General features: G+C 41.7%; 1 non-coding gene across 1 annotated transcript; it reads left to right on the forward strand.

The window, feature by feature from the left end:
• Window positions 1-15,504: 15,504 nt before the first annotated feature.
• LOC127006863 (small nucleolar RNA SNORA23) lies at window positions 15,505-15,618 on the forward strand. The gene has a single exon (XR_007759792.1). It is a non-coding gene; the product is annotated as a small nucleolar RNA SNORA23 (small nucleolar RNA).
• The last annotated feature ends 2,622 nt before the right edge of the window (window positions 15,619-18,240 follow it).

Raw genomic sequence — 18,240 nt, forward strand, 5'->3', positions numbered from 1 at the left:
TGAATCTTCGTGTCCCTGTACTAATGAGGGATATTAATGAAGGTTCAATTAGCGGCGTCATTCCAATCAAGAAGTAGAAATACGGCATCACTAATTAGGCAATAAACGTAAGTCTGCAGGTAAACCAAAAAAATATAAACGTAATGAAGTAAATAGATCAAGAGGGAAAGAACGATTAAGAGAGAAAGGAAAATAAGACTGAAATATGGAAGCAAATACATAAAGAAAGAATTAGTAAAAAAGTGAAACTGGAAAATGGAAGTATATATAAAAAAGTAAGAATGTACGGAAAGTGAGACTGGAGCATAAAAATAGATAGATAAGGAGAGTAAGGAAAAGGGATGGAAAGTAAGTCTAAGGAAGGGAAGATTGAAACAAATAGATAAAAAGAGCAAGAAAAAGGGAAGGAGAGTAAGTCTGAGGAAGGGAAGATAGAAACAAATAGATAAAAAGAGCAAGAAAAAGGGAAGGAGAGTAAGTCTGAGGAAGGGAAGATAGAAACAAATAGATAAAAAGAGCAAGAAAAAGGGAAGGAGAGTAAGTCTGAGGAAGGGAAGATAGAAACAAATAGATAAAAAGAGCAAGAAAAAGGGAAGGAGAGTAAGTCTGAGGGAAGATAGAAACAAATAGATAAAAAGAGCAAGAAAAAGGGAAGGAAAGTAAGTCTGAGGAAGGGAAGATTGAAACAAATAGATAAAAAGAGCAAGAAAAAGGGAAGGAGAGTAAGTCTGAGGAAGGGAAGACGTAGATGATGAGAGACGAAAATGGCAAAAAAGACAACAACAGGAGATAGAAGGTACAGAAGGAACAAATGGAAAATAAAATAAAAATAAACAGGATTAAGAAAGGAAAACGAAAGAAAGTGACAAGATTGAGAGAGAAAACGAAATAATAGATGAACGAAGTAAATAGAAAAAGATGAGGAGAAAGAATAAAAAAAGGGAAATGAAGCTTAGAAGAAGAGACCAAGAGATTGATGATGAGATGAAAAAAATGACGAAGAAAACCAAGGAAACAGAGGGAAGAGAAAGAAGAAATATTTATTCACTTTTTCACTCCACACTTTTTTCATTTTTATCCACTTTTGTTCAACTTTACTCAATTTATCACCTTTGTTTACCTTTATTCATTTTCACACTTCGTTCAACTTTAATTCACTTTCATTCACTTTTTTTTCACTCCAAGACACTTTTTTTTCACTTTTATCCACTTTTGTTCAACTTTACTCAATATATCACCTTTGTTTACCTTTATCCACTTTCACTCACACTTTTATTCACTATTACTCACCTATCTTCACTATCACACTCTTCTAGTCACTTTTATTTACTTTTATTATCCATTATTCACTGTATTCACCTTATTCACTCCTAGCACACCTTTAATTACCTGAGCTTACTTTTATTCACCTGTACTCGCGTTTATTTACCTATCTCTTCCGTCTTTGTTTGCTCATCACTGTTTGCCTGTCTTTTCTGTCTCTGCTTTCCTCTTCTTTCCGTCTCTTCTTGCTTGTCGTTTTCAGTCAGTATCTTTCTTTCTGTTCGCCTGTCTGTTTTTGTTGCTTTGTCTCCGCCTGTCTGTATTGATAGAAGTACATTTTTACATCTCATTTTACGGGTTACTTTGAGACTGTGGTGTTTTCTGGTGTTCATGTCGGTGGTGTTGCTGGTGGTGGTGGTGATGATGGTGATGGTGGTGATGGTGATGGCGTTTATTACATTTGGTGGTGATGGCGGCGTCTTACCTTCAATCCTCCTCCACTTACGGTCATGTGCGTGTATTAGGCCGTACACACACACACACACACACACACACACACACACACACACACACGTCGGTATTTAGGAGTCTCATATGCTCTCAGGAAATTAAACAGATACCGAATGTGCTCTGGTTTGCTTCCTTCCTTCCTTCCTTCTTACTTCTTTCTTTGTTTCATTTTCCTTCCTTCCTTCCTTTTTCCCTCTTTTTTTCTTTCTTCCATTTTCCTTCCTTCCTTCCTTCTTTCTTTCTCTTTCATTTTCCTTCCTCCGTTCCTTCCTTCCTGCTTCCTTCCTTTCTTTCATTTTCCTTCCTTCCTTCCTTCCTTTCTTCTTTTATTTTCCTTCCTTCCTTCTTTCTTTCATTTTCCTTCCTTCCTTCTTTCTTTCATTTTCCTTCCTTCCTTCCTTCTTTCTTTCATTTTCCTTCCTTCCTTCCTTCCTACCTTCCTTTATTATCTTCATTCCACTCTTTTCTTTCATTCATTCATTCATTCATTCGTTTATCCTTCCTACGTTATATTTTACTCCTTCCTTTTTTTCTTCCTTCATTCCTTCTTTCATATCTTCCTTAACGTATTCGTCCTTTCCTACGTTCAGTTACAACTTAATATTTTTTTCCTCTTTCTTTCATTCTTTCTTATTTTCTTTTGTTTGTCTCAAGGGCTTATGTATCGAAGGAAAGCACCAAGGCCTCGCGCAGCTACACGTTTGCTCCCAATATGTATCTGTTGTTGCATCTATTTTATTTTTTCATTCTTCCAATTTTTTCTTTGTTTTCCTTTATCCCTTCTTCCCGTCCTCTGTTACATTGCTCTTTCCTTCCATCCTTCTTCCCTTCCTTCCGTCCTTCCTTCCTTCCGTCCTTCCTTCCTTCCTTGCTTCCTTCCTGCCTTCCTTTCCATCGTTTCCTTCCTTCCTTCCTTCCTTGCTTCTTTCCTACCTTCCTTTCCATCGGTTCCTTCCTTTCTTCCTTTCTCTCTTCTTTCCTTATGTCCCTTTCCTTTGTTTCCTTTCCTTGCCTTTTCCTTTTCTTCTCCTTACGTCATATTTTCCTTTCCTCTCTCCCCTGTGTCCATCCTTCCTTCTCTTCCTCCTTTCCTCCTTCCTTTCTTTTTTCTTTTCCTTGTCTATTTTACTTCCAACTTCTCGGAAATAGTTTGTTGTTATTTTTTTCCCTTTTGTCCTTTGTCTTTATATATTCTTTACTTTTCACGACTTTCCTTTATCATCGGGAGAAGGATGATTGGACTCTCTCTCTCTCTCTCTCTCTCTCTCTCTCTCTCTCTCTCTCTCTCTCTCTCTCTCTCTCTCTCTCTCTCTCTCTCTCTCTCTCTCTCTCTCTCTCTCTCTCTCTCTCTCTCTCTCTCTCTCTCTCTCTCTCTCTCTCTCTCTCTCTCTCTCTCTCTCTCTCTCTCTCTCTCTTTTATCAGCATCCCCTGTCTTCTTAACTGTTCTTCTTTGTTTTTCTCCCAACTTCTTTTCTTTCTCTTTTTCCCTCCTCCTCCTCCTCCTCCTCCTCCTCTTCCTCCTCTTCCTTGTTTTCCTCCTTCGCCTATTCTTCATCTTTATCTTCCTCTCCTCCACTTAGTAACATCTCTGATCTCCTTTCACGGCACTAAAAATCCTCCTCCTCCTCCTTCTCTTCAACATCTTTCTTCCCCTCCTCCTTCTCCTTCTCTTCACCCTCTTTCTTCCCCTCCTCATCCTTCTTCCCTTCACCCTCTTTCTTCCCCTCCTCCTCTTCCTTCCTCTCCTATTTACCATCACCCTGTTACCATCACCCTGCTTCACCGTTTCACCTGGCTTCATTCTGTTTCATCCTGTTTCATCCTGTTTGGTTCTGTTTCATCCTGTCTGGTTCTGTTTCATCCTGTTTCATCCTGTTTCACCCTATATCATTCTATTTCACCCTGTTCCTCGCTGTTTCACCCTTCAGAACCATCACAAGAGCCACAATCAGCACCCTACCGGAATCTCTCTCTCTCTCTCTCTCTCTCTCTCTCTCTCTCTCTCTCTCTCTCTCTCTCTCTCTCTCTCTCTCTCTCTCTCTCTCTCTCTCTCTCTCTCTCTCTCTCTCTCTCTCTCTCTCTCTCTCTCTCTCTCTCTCTCTCTCTCTCTCTCTCTCTCTCTCTCTCTCTCTCTCTCTCTCTCTCTCCTTCTCCCCGTACTTCCCCTTCTTCTGCTCTTCCTCTTCTTCCTACTCCTCCTCCTTCCTCCTCTTCCTCCTCCTCGTGCACTTCTCACAGAGTTTCAAGTTTCTAAATGACTTCCCGGAGTGTGTGTGTGTGTGTGTGTGTGTGTGTGTGTGTGTGTGTGTGTGTGTGTGTGTGTGTGTGGACAGGTGGAGTCCCCGCGGTGCCGTTGCTCACCTTGTTACCTGCAGCAGCGTCTCCCTCAGGTGTTCTCGCTTACCTGGACATCTCGTTGTCACCTCATATCACACACGAAACTTCCTCCTCCTCCTCCTCCTCCTCCTCCTCCTCCTCTTTTTTTTCTTTTGATATCTCATTTTTTATTCTTTTCTTCCTATCCTTTCATTTTCTATATATTATCCTTCTCTCATTTTTTTTTGCACTTTCTCTTCCTACTTCTTGTCCTTTATTTTTCTCCATATTTCCTCTCGTCTTCCACTTTTTCATTTCTCCTCCTCCTCCTCCTTCTCCTTTCCCTTTCCTCCTCCTCTTCCTTCTCTTTTTTTCATTTCCCCTTGTCCTCGTTTTCCTCTCTTTTATACTTTTGATTTTGTCTGCCTTTGTTTCATAGTTTTTAATTTCCTTTCGGTATTTTTTTTATTTTCCTGTTTATTATTCGTTTTCTTCTTCGTTTACTTCTTTCTTTTCTTCTTCTTCGTCTTCGTCTTCGTCTTCGTCTTCGACTTCGTCTTCTTCTTCTTCTTCTTTCTCTTCTTTTCTTCTTCTCCTCCTCCTTCTTTCTCATATTTTTTTCTTCTCCTTCCTCTTTTCCTTATTTCCTTCTTCTTTTTCTTCTCCATGTTCTTGTTCTTTTTTCTTAATTTCCTTCTTTTCCATCTTTTTTCTTCTTCTTCGTCTTCTTCCTCTTCTCATCATCCTCTCCCCTCGTCTTGCGTCGCCTTTATTGCCTCTCTCTTCTCTTTACCTCTCCTTCATTCTTTCCTCTCATTTTCTCTCCTCTTTCCTTCGTCTTGCGCTGCTCCCTCATTTCTCCGCATTCTTCTTATACTCTTTTTCTTACTTCTTTTATTCCTATTTCTTTCTCCTCACATTTCTCTGCATTTTCTTCTACTTTTCCATTGTCCTTCCCTCCTTTCCTCGCTTCCTTTCTCTTCGGCTTTTCTCATTTACTCTCCTAGCTTTTCATTTTCCTTATTTTTTTCTTTTTATTTTTCATTTTACATATTTTTTCCTCTTCTGTCTTTTCTTTCACTGTAATTCTCTCTCTCTCTCTCTCTCTCTCTCTCTCTCTCTCTCTCTCTCTCTCTCTCTCTCTCTCTCTCTCTCTCTCTCTCTCTCTCTCTCTCTCTCTCTCTATCTCTCTCTCTCTCTCTCTCTCTCTCTCTCTCTCTCTCTCTCTCTCTCTCTCTCTCTCTCTCTCTCTCTCTCTCTCTCTCTCTCTCTCTCTCTCTCTCATTATCTTGGTCTATCTTTTTCTAATTATTACCCTTCTTTATATTCTTTTTTTCATATCTTTTTTTTTATAATTCTTCTTTTTTCCCTTCATTTTTAACATATTCTTTTCCCTCATTGTCTTTTTTGCACCATCTTTTCCTCCTTCTTATCCTTTATTTTCCTCCATATTTTCTCTCGTCTTCCACTTTTTCATTGTTCCTGTATTTTCCTCGCATCTTCCAGCAATTTCTTCCACTTTATTTAATTCGTTCATTCCCGCCATCCCTTCCTTCCTCAATATGTCTTTACCCTCCTTGTTTCCTCCTCCTTTCATCCCTCCTCCCGCTTCTTTCACCTTCCTTGTTTCCTCATTATCCTTCCTTTCTTCTCTCCTGCCATCTCCTTTTATCTTCTTTTCCTGCCTCCTTTACTTCAACGCTCCTTGCCTCCTCCTTCTTCTCTCTTTTGTCTCTCTTTTTCTTGTCACTCCCTTCCTCTCTCTCTTCTTTGTCCCTCTCCTTCCCGCTCTCCCTCCTTTCCTTCCTTGTCCTTCTCTTTCTCTCCATTCTATCCCTCCTCTGAGCTTCTTCATTAAGTTGTCTTATGAGGAAAAGCTTGAAGCCAATACCTTAATGAAATGTTCCGTGTGTGTGTGTGTGTGTGTGTGTGTGTGTGTGTGTGTGTGTGTGTGTGTGTGTGTGTGTGTGTGTGTGTGTGTGTGTGTGTGTGTGTGTTTCAAGGTGATTTCATACAACTACGTCTTTTGAGAGATAAAATTGCTCATCTCATCTCTTTTCGTCATCTCTCTCTCTCTCTCTCTCTCTCTCTCTCTCTCTCTCTCTCTCTCTCTCTCTCTCTCTCTCTCTCTCTCTCTCTCTCTCTCTCTCTCTCTCTCTCTCTCTCTCTCTCTCTCTCTCTCTCTCTCTCTCTCTCTCTCTCTCTCTCTCTCTCTCTCTCTCTCTCTCTCTCTCTCTCTCTCTCTCTCTCTCTCTCTCTCTCTCTCTCTCTCTGTCTCTCTCCTCATTTCCATCCTCCTGCCTCATCCTCCCCTACATCCCTTATCCACGCCTACCTCCTCTCGTCTCCTCCACACCCTCCTCTCCCTGCCTTAACTTCATTCCTCGTTTCATCATTTTAATCAAATTTCTCTCTCTTAGTTTTCTCGTGTTCTTTTCTTCTAAGTTTGTCCTCATATCATTTTTTTTCTTTCTTTCTTTCAATTAACTTCACTTTTCTCTCACACTTCTTTTGCTACTCGTTTCTTCCTTATACCATCTTCATCGTTTGCTTTGTTCCACGTCATTCTAGACTTTCCTCTCAACATTTTTCACTTCCAACTCACTTCATTCTCACTTCACACCATTCACACTCCTGCCCATTCATGTTTTTCTTTTTCACTTTCCTTCCCCTTTCATCGCACATAGTTTCAGGCCTCCAAATTCTCTTCCACCTCCTCTTCTTTCTCCTCTTTCTCCTCCTCCTCCTCCTCCTCCTCCTCCTCGTTTATGACGCTGGATTGATCTTCGCCTTAAAAATATTTTCCCTTAGACTTCACCCATTCATTTTTCTTCCTTTTCGTGCAAACATTAAATTCCTCTTTTTTTCTCCCCCTTTATGTTTTGCTTTTCTCATTTTAATAATTTTTCCCTGACCTCCGTTTTTAATAAGTTTCGGTCGCTCGTGGGTGTACGGATGTTTGTTGTTGTTGTTGTTGTTGTTGTTGTTGTTGTTGTTGTTGTTGTTGTTGTTGTTTTATAATTCCTGACCTCGTTTTACCTGCCGATGATATATTTTTTTTTATATTTCCTCCTACACAGCTGTTTTTTACTCTCTCTCTCTCTCTCTCTCTCTCTCTCTCTCTCTCTCTCTCTCTCTCTCTCTCTCTCTCTCTCTCTCTCTCTCTCTCTCTCTCTCTCTCTCTCTCTCTCTCTCTCTCTCTCTCTCTCTCTCTCTCTCTTTTCCCTTGATGGTTCATAGTTGAGATTCTTTTGTAGTCATCAAAAAATAATAAACCACCACCATCACCACAACCACCACCACCACCACCACCACCACCGCCGCCACATTCACCAATATCATTACCACCAGAATTCCGCTATGTGCATTATACCTTTTTCTGCTTTTTGTTCGTTTCTTCACGCATTTTCCATATTTTTCCACTCCCATGACATTCTTTCCTGTTTTTTTCTCTCCTGCTCCTCTTAATTAGTGATTTTTTGCATATTTTCACCGTCCGTGTCTTCTTGAACGAAAGGAATTATTCTATGTTCCCTCTTTCTATCAGTTATCCTTCTAAATACTTTTCTTCTTCTTTTTGGCCACTCCTCTCTATTCAGGAGCAGTAAGTAGCGGGCTTTTTTTTCATTATTATTTTATTTTACGCCCTTGAACTATCTCCTCTGCTGTATAAAAAAAAAATATATATGCTCAGATGCTGTGAATTTCTATGTTCTTTGTGTATCCTTTAACATTTATTTGCACGACGTCGCTAGTTTTATATTTACTTGCATTTAAATATTAATGGTCACGGAATTACTGTTTTCATTATTTTTTTTTACCTTTAATACCTGGTGTTCGCCTCTTTTGTATATGGATTCAGGACACGGGACACACAGGACACATGGGAGGTATTCACATTCAGCAGCTCGCTTGATTATCGCTCATATTCATGCAGTTCACATACACGGCGGATAACACACACACACACACACACACACACACACACACACACACACACACACCTAAGCACTCACATACAACACTAAATCACATTCGCTCAGTTCACAAGCATCTGTTTCCTCACTAATCCTTTTATTCACCCCTCCGTCCACACTTAAACTATTTCCATATCCACGTGTCTATCTATGTCTGTCCATCTTTTATTCACTACTTCAATTCATTATTCACCAATATACATACAGCGGACTTCATTTTAAGCGCTCTCCTCCCTTTCCGTTGCATGCACATACATTCACATATACATTTAACCTGCCTGTAATTTTCTTTCATTCCTTTCATTCATCCATTCATATATGTAAGAGAAATAACGTGCCTTTCCATGTATTTTTACTAGTTCATTTTATTTCTTTATAACTTTTTTTCTTTTGAGGAGCATCAGTTTTACGGGCTTTTTTCTCGATGTTTCTTGTTTCCTCTGATGTGAAGAAAAAAAACTAAACAAAAAAACTGTACCGTTATCCTCCACTCAAACACTAGTCCACTCATCCACTTGTCCATTTTTTCAAGTACAAAGTGGAAATGTGTAATGGCACTGGATTGAAGGGAAGGGAAGGGGAGTGTTACTTTCAACCCATTCACAAATCTAACTTTTAACCTCCCCATCTGTCACTTTACATGTAGGGTCAGGAATGGGTGCATGGGAAGGATAGTGTATGTGAGAGGTGTTAGTGACCGTGTTACTATATATATTAACCTTCTCACACATCTATCACAGTATCACTTAACCTCCCACCTCCCGCTGTATCCCTTTTTACGTAACACCGGGAGGAGGTGTTGGGGTGATGGGGTGTGACTAAGATAATGGGGTGAGGTCTCTGGTCTTCCGGTTCATCACCCGTCTCGTCACCAGCCTTGAGCCTGTATCAATATTTGCACCACACCAATTTCCTTTTGGGGAGTGTGGGGGAGGGGCGATGAAGGGAAGGGGAGTGAGAGGGGGACAGGTGGGAGGTGGTTGGAGAGTGTGGTGGGAGTGGTGATGAAGGGGAGGCTGGTGGTGGGAAGGGTGGGGGAGGAAGGTTTGTAGAGGGGTGGATATGGGATGAAGAGAAGAGGAAGGGTGGTGGTTGTAGTGGTGTAGGGGAGATGGTTCAAGGGGGTCGAGAAACTGGCAGAGGCGAGGTGAAGAAACGAGAAAAAGAAGAGTACAAGAAGAAGGTACGATTGGGAGTGTAGAGATGGGAGAGAGAAACAGGAAGGGTGAATAATAGGAAAGGAAAAGAAAGGCAGGAAGAAAAAAGGATAGGAAAGGGAGGGAGAGATAAACAGGAAGGATGAACGATAGGAAAGGAAGATAAGGGCAGGAAGAAAGAAGGATAGGAAAGGAAGAGGAGGGAGAGATAAACAGGAGGGATGAAGGATAGGAAAAGGAGAGAAGGGAGAGATAGATGTAAAGGATGAAAAATAGGGAAGAGAAGGGAGAGATGGGCAGAAAGGAAAGGAGAGAGAATGAAAAGAAGGACAGGAAGAATGAAGGAAGGTGAGGGAAATGCAAAAGAAGGGAGAGTAAGAAAATAAAGATGATGGAAGGAGATGGAAAGGTGTGAAAGCTATGGAGAGAAAGGTAGAGATGAGAATTATCATGTGGGTAAGGAGTAAAAAAAGGGGAGATAATAAATAAATAAATAAATATATATATATATATATATATATATATATATATATATATATATATATATATATATATATATATATATATATATATATATATATATATATAAATCTAGAAGGTAACTTTACAAGTCTTAGTGATACCTATGTATACACACACACACACACACACACACACACACACACACACATACACACACACACACGTGCGCGCGTGCGCGAGCGTGCACAAAGCTTTTAAAGGATCGGAGGAGCTTTTTGAAGGGACGGTGTTTGTCTCTCTCTCTCTCTCTCTCTCTCTCTCTCTCTCTCTCTCTCTCTCTCTCTCTCTCTCTCTCTCTCTCTCTCTCTCTCTCGGTGGCTCGTTCAGTCACTCTCTTTTTGTGTGTGTGTGTGTGTGTGTGTGTGTGTGTGTGTGTGTGTGTGTGTGTGTGTGTGTGTGTGTGTGTGTGTGTGTCTCTCTCTCTCTCTCTCTCTCTCTCTCTCTCTCTCTCTCTCTCTCTCGGTGGCTCGTTCAGTCACTCTCTATTTCTGTGTGTGTGTGTGTTAGTGTGTGTGTTAGTGTGTGTTAGTGTGTGTGTGTGTGTGTGAAAAAACTATTATCATTTATTTCCCCAAAACTCAGATTCTCGCCTAAATTTGTTAACCATCCAAGGCCTCGACTCTCCATAGAAAACGTTACCGGCCGCTCACAGAAAACCGTTTAGAGCGTTAACTTCTCTGCCTTCGTTTTCTTTGGCATTGATTGTATTGCGTCAGGGCTATACTTTCATCTATGTATGGATGGGAACAGAGGAAGGTTTAAGAACTATACATGAATAATAATAAGAACTGGACATCATTAAGTCATATATTACGTTGAACTGATGAGATAGACAGCCAAAGTAACAAAGTAACACCCTAAGAATTGTAGAGTTAGGGCAGACAGAGGACGAAGTGGAGATATGAAAGTAGAGCATTTGCCGGAGCAGGATGAAGGGAGCACTATACAAATTCTTTTTCCGTATTTATGTATTTATTAACCCCTTGACTACGGATTTCCTACCAGAAGACATCACCAAGCTACAGGAATGGAACAAAAAAATGACTGCTACAATTCAATGAAGAAGATGTAAAGCCCTGCATCTTGGGAGGGGATATCCAGCATACCAATACCACATGGGAAACACACCACTATCCACCACAGAGGCAGAGAAAGACCTGGGAGTATTATGTTACCAGGCTACCAGTGAAGGCCAAATCAGTGCCAATCGCAGCGGACGGGTTAACTCTTCTTTTTAATCACGGTTATACCAAGAAGAGGAAGTGGGTTAGTGGTAAAAGTACAGGTAAAAAAGGAAAAACTCGTGTAGCTACCTTGCTCCCCCTCCCTCTTCCTTCATGTGATTCTGCCCTATGACACCACTGGAGAAATTGGTTAAGAAATATATTGTTGCTTTTGTTTTTTTTCCCCATCGTACATACTTTTTTTTAAACTGCTTGACTCTCCTCACGTCTTTTTCATTATTTCTCGTCTTCAATCTTCCTTTCTTCCCCTCTCACACCTGCTCCCCGACAAACACCTCAACAAATATATTTCATAACTCCAATTTCCCCTTCACTCTCCTGTCTTTTCGTCTCCCTCATTCCTCCCCCATTTCCTTCCTCTTCCTCATTCCTCCTCCTCTCACTTCCTTCCCCTTCCTATCTCCTCCTCCCCTTCACTACCTTTTCTTCCTTAACTTCTCCCCCTCACTTCCGTCCCCTCTCCCCCTCCTCCCATTGGCTTCCTTCCCCTCTATCCCAATTCCCCCTCATATCCTCCCTTCCCTTCCCTCCCCCTCTCATTTCCTTCCCCGCCCTCGCTCCTCCCCTCCCCATCAATCCTGCAAACAATCACACAAATAAAACCTCCACACTTCCTCATTCCCTTTCCCCTCCCTTTCCCCTCCCTTACCCCTTCCCCTTCCCATCCCCATCACCATCATCCCCATAACCCATACAACGCCATCATCCGCCAGCACATTCCCTCCCACTCACATTTCCGCCTATCACCCTCTCTCCCTCTCCCTCTCTCTCCCTCATCCCTTCCTCGTACTAATTAGCTATTTATTGGTTTCATTACGGCGCCTCGCCAGTTCGGTTTTATGAGTGCAAACGGCGCCTCACGTTTCTTCCTTTCCTCCCTCTTGTGTCCATTTCCTCTTCCTCCTTCCCCTCCTCCCTCATCCTCTTCCTCTTCCTCTTCCGCCGCCACCTCCTTTTTCTCCTTTTCTTTTGTTTTCTGTGATGTTTCTGCCTGACTTTTTTCTTTTTGCTCTTTTCCCGCTGACATAGTTTTTTTCCTTTCTCTTTTTCTCTCCCTTCCTTTCCTTCCTTGATTTCTTTCCTTCTTTCCTCTTCTCTTTTATTTAATTTCCTTTCACCTTTCACCCACGCATGTTTTTTTTCACTGCCTCCATTTATTTACATTTTTCTCCGGGCATTATATTTAGTGTTTATCAGATTTTGTTTTAATTTTCTGTTCTAATTGATTTTCCATTTTTCTCTTCTTAATTATTTGTTTTTTGTTCTTATTTCATGTGTATATATTTTTTCGTTTTTCAATGCAAAATAGTTTTCTTTTCCTATTTTTCTCCAGTGCCTTGATTAATATGGACGCCTACACACCTTCCTTTTCTCTTCCTTTATCTTTTCTTTCTTTATTGCTGATATCGTGTTTTGCGAAGGTCGGGCTTTTCATGACCATTTTTCATCCTTTTCTTCTCTCATTCATCCTTCCCTTTATTTCCTTCACTCACCTCCCACTCATTATTTTCTCCTCTCTCTTTTATCTTTTTTTTTATTTTTATCCTTTCGGTCACCTTCCTCCCACACACATCCTCTTCGTCCTTCAAACTCTTCCTTCTCGGTGCTTTCGGAGAATTTTGTTTATTGTTTTCTTTTGCAATCATAGTTGGGGATTTTCATTATTTTTTTTCTCATTCCTCTGCAACTCTCTCTCTTGGCTTTTCTCATTCCTCTGCAACTCTCTCGCTTGGCTTTTCTCATTCCTCTGCAACTCTCTCGCTTGGCTTTTCTCATTCCTCTGCAACTCTCTCGCTTGGCTTTTCTCATTCCTCTGCAACTCTTTCACTTGGCTTTTCTCATTCCTCTGCAACTCTTTCACTTGGCTTTTCTCATTCCTCTGCAACTCTTTCACTTGGCTTTTCTCATTCCTCTGCAACTCTCTCGCTTGGCTTTTCTCATTCCTCTGCAACTCTTTCACTTGGCTTTTCTCATTCCTCTGCAACTCTTTCACTTGGCTTTTCTCATTCCTCTGCAACTCTTTCACTTGGCTTTTCTCATTCCTCTGCAACTCTCTCGCTTGGCTTTTCTCATTCCTCTGCAACTCTCTCGCTTGGCTTTTCTCATTCCTCTGCAACTCTTTCACTTGGCTTTTCTCATTCCTCTGCAACTCTCTCGCTTGGCTTTTATTCCTTCACCTCTCCCTTGTACCCCATCCAGCTCTCCTCATATTTTCCATTCCTCTGCTACCCTTTCACCCCATTCATCCTTCCGTTTCACTTCATTATGCTCTCCTAGCCTTATTTTTTCAAAGTTTCTGTTATCCTTTCACCTGCCCTTACCACTCCACCTCTTTGTCTAACACCCCCATGGAGTCCCTCCGTTTTCTTTTGTTCCTCAGTCTAATCTGTCTCACCACCTCACCTCTGTCACACCCCGCCATTCTCTCCTTCCCTTTCCTCTTCAGCGTCCACACTCCTTTACTAGGGGAACCTGGTTTATAGAGACGCACTGTATACTTATCGGTTCTACTATCAGGAGCTCGAAACGTAGAAGAGCAGTTGCGCAATTCGACACAACTTGTTTTCAGCCCCAAGCCAACTACTATAAAACTACTTGCTACTACTATAAAACTACTACTGCAAAAACTACTACTACTACAACTACTACTATAAACTACTACTACCACTACTACTACTACAACTGCTACTACTACTACTATACTACTACTACTACTACTATATACTACTACTATATACTACTACTACTACTACTACTACTACTACTATAAAAAGACTGGAAATATCTTGTTAAGTGTTTTGTGTTGATTGATGTAGAAGCTAAGGAATATAAGGACTACACAAGAACTCTCTTTAGGTTCTGATGCCAAGTAGAGAACGATGTGAAGTAGTGAGGGATAGATAAAATGTATAATATTATCCCATTATCACTAAATATCGTGCTTTTATCCACGGCATTCGCGGTTTGTCACGGAAAGCAGGATCTTCACGGATGACGATTACAGGATGAGGAACAACGCCAGCAAAAACATTCTAGATTCTGATGATAGAAGCGAAGTAATTAGGATGTAGTGAATTGCAATGAATAGAGGTTAGACGATATAACTTTGCTTAGGGTACGTGAAGGATCTGCTATGTCGTTTAATCTCAATTTTTTTTTTTACACCTAAGGAGACAGCTCAAGGGCACAAAAAAGGAAACAATAATAAAAAAAGCCCGCTACACGCTGCATCCTAATACCTCTCCTGATAAATTATAATCCTACATACTAATATCTATTACCTATTGAACATGCTACCTATCAGTGCCTTGCAACCTGACAGTCATGGAGGATATGGCTTGGCCCGGGTGATTACATTGACTCTGGAACTGACTCGTAACTTCAGACACTGCCATATTCTTAACCCCTTGACTGCGGATTTCCTACAAGAAGACATCACCAAGCTACAGGAACGGAACAAAAAGTGACTGATACTATTCAATGAGTGTATGTTACCAGGCTACCAGCGAAAGACAAATCCGTGCCAATCGCAGCGGACGGGTTAAACATTTCGGCGCCCAAGCACACACGTTTAACAAGGCTTTCGTAAGAGTTGTGGGCATTACCGTGGTCAGCTTTATAACCCTGGTGGTAGTTTGACAATGCCCATGAACGTGAAAAATACGTATTAGAATCTGATTGATCTCCTTCCCGACCTTTAGATATGGTTGATGTGAGAGGTGGCAGCGTATGAGACTACCAGACAAGGACCAAGAGTGCAGGACAGTCCCCCCCAACAGTTTTAAAGCCTATCACTAAGACAGAAAACGCTAAACTCATATATACATACATGATCAAGTAATTCTAACGTTAAGCGGTAATGAACTTCAGCATCATAATCATCATCATCATCATCATCATCATATCATCATCATCATCATCATTTACGTGACTTCAGTTTAATTATGCTGCCGAAAGAGTAATTTATCTAATACAACGGAGGCATTTCTTCACATTATTCCCGCGTTTATTCCTAAAAAAAATGTCAGGAAAGGAAGAAAGAGAAAGAGACAGAGAATTACACATACATACATTCATACATACATACATACTTATTTTTATACCCAGACAAAGAAAAAAAAAACATTCAAACTCAGACAGATAAACCACGGTGCCTCTTTATCGTTCAGCGCCACGGGTCCGACACACGGGCGAGACACGTTGCCCCAGGTCAGGATCTGGTCAGCCGAGGGTCGACATGAATGATATTCCCGTAGGTCAGAACTCTCAAAAGACTTCGACGATCTGATTCCCTTTCGCCGCCTCTTTCGATGGATTGAATTCCCCACCAAGTGCTCCTTGATTCTTTTCTGTGCGATCCTTTTCTCCATGCTCCTTTCACTCCTCCTCCTCCTCTTCCTCCTCCTCCTCCTCCTCCAAAGTGGCCCTTACCGCAGTCCTTAGGTTAGTTTCCCTTTGAAAATCTCTCACTCTTTTACCTCGTATAGAAAAGTGTGTGTGTGTGTGTGTGTGTGTGTGTGTGTGTGTGTGTGTGTGTGTGTGTGTGTGTGTGTGTGTGTGTGTGTGTGATGCATTCACACACACACACACACACACACACACACACACACACACACACACACACACATACACACACACACACACGTTGTACCATTAATATATTTCCTCTGATCATATTTCCTATACATACATTTTTTTGCTTTCCGTGACAAGGCAAAACAGAAGGCTAAACATTTATTTTTTGTTATATGTTTTCACTAATATGATGGAATTTTCGAAGTTATCGGTTTGCCTCTGCCCTCACAAGCTAAATCCTCGTAATGGAAAATATTGGAAAGAAAATTCGAGATTATGGAAATATGAAACAGGGAGAGAAAGAAAATTGAAAAGATAAGTGAGACTGAGGTAGAAAATAAATAAGCAATAAAAAATAAATAAAGAAAAGCTAAGCAATTATACAAAAACGGTGCGTGGAAATAAAGCTTACAATTTCCTTAATGCTCGAAAAGTTCAGATTTAAGAGAAACTCGGAAAAGCTCGTACATTTAGGAGGCAAATTTCTTCCTCAGATCTTCCATTGGTCGACGTGATTGAAATTTGAGTGTATTGGAAACCTAATTTTGCGATGATTGGTGCGCGCGCGGGCCGGGTCATGTTCCCTCGACCCCTCACCCACTCGTGTAACCCCCCCCCCCCCACACACACACATTCACCCACCCACACAGTGACTACACACCCACCCACACTCACTCAACCAATTTCACACCCACTTACATACCTTTCCCATTCATCCATAACCAACGCACCCACCAACCTTCCCACTCATCCACTTTTCTCTCCCCACCCCCCACACACAACCCTCTGATATCAACCCGACCACCTTCCACCTACACCCAACTCACATCCCTAAACTAACCCACCTCCAACCTATACACAACCCAACTATGTAACCCCACTCACACACTCACACATACGCATCCCACGTATGTACTCGTAAACCAGCGATGCCAGATTGTCGTACTCAGCCGCTTATATTTTCCGACTCCCTACCCCGAAACTGTCTTCTGGGTTACAATAACGAAACTCATTTATAGTTATCGTTAAAAGAGTTAGATCCTGATGTTTCTTGGCAATAGTTTTAGGCGTCAAAAAAAAGCGCTAAATACTATGCTCTGAGTACGACAATCTGGCAACGGTGTCGTAAACCCAATCACTTCTCCAACCACTCCAGCCCACTTACATCAGCCCACTCAGCTCTTACCCTCCCACGCATCCATTCGCAACTCACTCATATTCACCCACTCAGCTCTTACCTCTCACCCACCTATACACAATCCGCTTACGTTATCCCACAGAGCTCTTTACCTACTCCTCACTCTCACACAACCCTCTTATGTCAACCCACTCACCTTTCCACCTACCGTCCACCCACATATCCACCTCAGCCACCCATTTATCCTCTTTAGTTCACGCATCCACCCACGCTCACCCTCACACACACACACACACACACACACACACACACACACACACACACGAACCCACATTCCTCACCTCATATGTCATGTGCTAGGAAGGGCGGTGTGTGTGTGTGTGTGTGTGTGTGTGTGTGTGTGTGTGTGTGTGTCTGAGCATGCACGTGTAGAGTTCAGGCACGCGGCGATCCCTTCTCTTTTATTTTTCCTCCTCCTCCCCCCCTCCTCCTCCTCCTCCTCCTCCTCCTCCGGAACGCAACCCCGGAAGGAGGAAACCGGATGAACAACTTCCTCCCCTTCTAACCTTGACACTTTGCCTCCCACAAGTTTGTATTGCTCCACTTGCTTCTCGGAGGGGGGGGGGGGGGGGGGGCCGGAGGAGGAGGAGGAGGGGGAGGGGGAGATAATACATTTTGTACAGTAATTTTCTTCTTAGGTTTCGGTTCATTGTTTTGATTTTATTGGATTTTTCTTACATGTCGAGAGAGAGAGAGAGAGAGAGAGAGAGAGAGAGAGAGAGAGAGCAGAAATCAACTATTACAAAGACACACACACACACACACACACACACACACACACACACTTTGGAGCTCATTTCCGATCCTGCGTTCACATGCCCGAAAACTCACCTGTGTGTGTGTGTGTGTGTGTGTGTGTGTGTGTGTGTGTGTGTGTGTGTGTGTGTGTGTGTGTGTGTGTGTGAGAGAGAGAGAGAGAGAGAGTCACACCTGCGGAAAACAGCTTTCAAATAAGTGTCGTTTAATGCCTTATTGTGTGCCTAAGTGTTCGTTTTGTGTGTGTGTGTGTGTGTGTGTGTGTGTGTGTGTGTGTGTGTGTGTGTGTGTGTGTGTGTGTGTGTGTGTGTGGGGATAAATTTAAGGATACGACGTTTGTTTTTAGTGTCTTTGTATGTTATTTATTATTTTCAGTTTCTTACATAGCAGTTATTCTCTTTATTTTTCCAAGTTTTTTCTCACTTTTCTCTTATTATCTTTATTATGAGTAACTATTGTCGCTGCTCATATCGTTTTCACTTCATCGTGTCTCTTTTGAATAACTTTTTCTTATCATTTTGCTTTTTCGTTCGTGTTTTCTTCCTCTACATGTTTTCCTTCCCCCTTTACCTCCTCCTCCTCTTTCTTCCTTTTTCACTTCCATCTTTCTCTTCATAGTCATCCTCCTCCTCATCTTTCTCTTCACTGTATTTTTCAGCGTCGTCTTCTTCCTACCCCTCCTCCTCCTCCTCCTCCTCCTCCTCCTCCGTCTCTTCCTCCT

Source organism: Eriocheir sinensis, chromosome 33 (assembly GCF_024679095.1).
Source record: "Eriocheir sinensis breed Jianghai 21 chromosome 33, ASM2467909v1, whole genome shotgun sequence".
Classification (NCBI taxonomy): Eukaryota; Metazoa; Arthropoda; class Malacostraca; order Decapoda; family Varunidae; genus Eriocheir; species Eriocheir sinensis.